At 40.0% G+C, this 2488-nt stretch overlaps 1 long non-coding RNA gene across 1 annotated transcript; it reads right to left on the bottom strand.

Moving 5' to 3' along the window:
* Positions 1–688: 688 nt before the first annotated feature.
* LOC139534565 (uncharacterized) lies at positions 689–1974 on the bottom strand. Its single transcript, XR_011666969.1, has 2 exons — positions 1756–1974; positions 689–937 (listed from the first exon to the last, which is right to left on the bottom strand). It is a non-coding gene; the product is annotated as an uncharacterized lncRNA (long non-coding RNA).
* Positions 1975–2488: the final 514 nt, after the last annotated feature.

The following is a 2488-nucleotide window of genomic DNA, read 5'->3' as shown; positions in this document are numbered from 1 at the left end:
TAGTAAATTGGGCACTCAGCGGTCCCATTCTGTGAGCTTGTGTGGTCTACCACTTCACGGCTGAGCCGTTGTTGCTCCTATATGTTTTTACTTCACAATAACAGCACTTACAGTTGACCGGGGCAGCTCTAGCAGGGCCAAACTTTGACAAACTGACTTATTGGAAAGGTGGCATCCTATGACGGAAAGTCACTGAGCTCTTCAGTATGGGCCATTCTACTTCCAATGTTTGTCTATGGAGACTGCATAGCTGTGTGCTCGATTTTATACACCTGTCAGCAACGGGTGAGGCTGAAATAGGCAAATACTTTTGGCCATGTAGTGTATTTTACCCCAGTCAGAGCTAGTTTTTTTTCTCCAGTTTTCCCAGTTGTCTTGAATGCATCATCAGTTACGGCTTCACATATGACACGCATTGACCTTTCACTAACACTGGAGTGTTGTTGTTTGGGGCTAACGTTAGCTAAGTAGCTAGCATTTGGAACAATGTATTTGGAGTAAACATGAGTGTACCGTACACACATTAGCCAAAGATGGTTTAGTATTTATTTTAGTAGAACAAAAAGCTCTGATGAAGGCCAACATGTAAGCTTCAAGTTCTCTAATTGTTACAATGCACCTGCAACAAGATAGCTCAGATGTGTGAGTGCCTTTTTGAATGTTGAAAGTAAAACATACCAACAGTAGATGTATCAAATAAAAATATTTACTATAAAGAAGAAACACTTTCAATGACAAAACAGAAATACACTTCAAGACTTCAAAAACAGTAGAAAATGTATAAATGAATATCTATAAATACAATACGTATAACTACTTCTTAATCATAGACTCTAAAATGGCCATAAGGCATGCCTCCTTGGCAGTCACCTCCTTCTCCACACTTCTTTTTCACCGATGCAGCTGCGCAGCCAACTCACACTCCTTCACATAGATCCTGAAAGGACATACGATGAAGTACAACATTAACCAAAACATTAGCAAAGTAAAGTTGTGTGAACCTTGTCTATTGCTGTACCACATACTTTTAAATTGGAGTGCCAAGGCGAAAACAGTAATGAGTGCCACTTACCATTACTTTCACCATAACAGGTTATGTGCAATGAAACTAGACCCATTCAGGCTGTAACTGTTCAGGTAGAAACCAATATTGCATAACATGAACATTACAATCAGCTCAACACGAATAAACCAAAGTGACAAATCAGGAGAACTAGAAGGAAAGAGAAGTGGTAGGACCAGCAGCGCTGTGGAAATTAGGAATTTGGGCTACTGCGTTTTAGTCACAGAGTGCATCACCCAGTGCAGTGGCAAGATATATATTGCCACATGACTTTCTCAAAACCTTTTGTTGTGGCATTTCTCCTGCCGGTGAACAGGTGTTATTCGCCACTGAATTAAATGCCTAGTATTGTCATCAGACCCTGAAACAGTTTGAACACAAGCCCTGGTATTTACAACAAGTAGCTAGCTAGCTCAATTCCATCGTAAATCGTGGAGTTGAATTTAATCGGCTAGTCAAATCTGTTTTCAAAGATGTACGATGAAATAGTCAAATCAAATAATTTTTATAGCGGGTGTAGCGAAATGCTTATGTTTGTAGCAATGCAGTAAAATGTCAAACATGTACAGAAATACCGTTTACATATTTTTTCAGAACTAATCCAATCAACAACCCAAATAGCACTGTAACAGCAATCAAAATGCAATCTATAAGTAGTCGAGATCATTTTAATGAGAACAAAAATTACTTACATTTGAACACCACCGCAGACGCTTCGCTTTTTGCCATCTTCCAAGTTGTTTATTTGAAGAGAAAGAACTATCAAAACTCACAGCCCGCCTCTTCTAATGTATTGCGGCTGTGAAATTCCTGGAAGTGTGACTGGGGTATAGTTAGCTTTATATTAAAGATTACACTTTGCACGACAATACCCTTTTCAACGGAATGTGCCAGGATGATAGAAATTACATTCTGAATCAGCTGACGATAGCGAACCTTTGTTTCTGCAATTCGGGGTCGTATTTTCTTTTTGGAGGCGAAACGTAGCTAAAACGTTGCTCTCCTCCGATCAAAGGGTTAATGAACGACTCCCCCTAAAAATCAACTAATCCTTGTGAAAACGGCCTGTGGAATCGATATGAGTCAGAAACATTTATTCTAGTGTCAAAATTGACTACAAAGTGTAAATAGGATAATTTTGGTCAGATATTCAGTCTCGTCTAAAACTGAGTTTGGATCCTGAGTGCATCACAATGAGTAAATGAAGAATGGGGTAGGATTACAATTATGGCAACAATTCATGTCTATTAACACGTGGTGGCACTGTGTTTTCTGGGAAAAGACAGGGCTAGTTCGCTTTGCATGGCCCGGTGCCCCCGGCCGGTGGAGACCACTCCACTTTCATTTGTGCAACTAAATCACAGGTGTCTATGACAGGGGTCTCCAACAGGTCGTTCGAGAATTTCCACTGTAGAACAGGAATTA

This window comes from Salvelinus alpinus, chromosome 11, assembly GCF_045679555.1.
Source record: "Salvelinus alpinus chromosome 11, SLU_Salpinus.1, whole genome shotgun sequence".
In the NCBI taxonomy this organism is placed as follows: Eukaryota; Metazoa; Chordata; class Actinopteri; order Salmoniformes; family Salmonidae; genus Salvelinus; species Salvelinus alpinus.
Note: the sequence above shows the minus strand (reverse complement) of the source record. Positions and strands in the feature narration are given on the sequence as shown.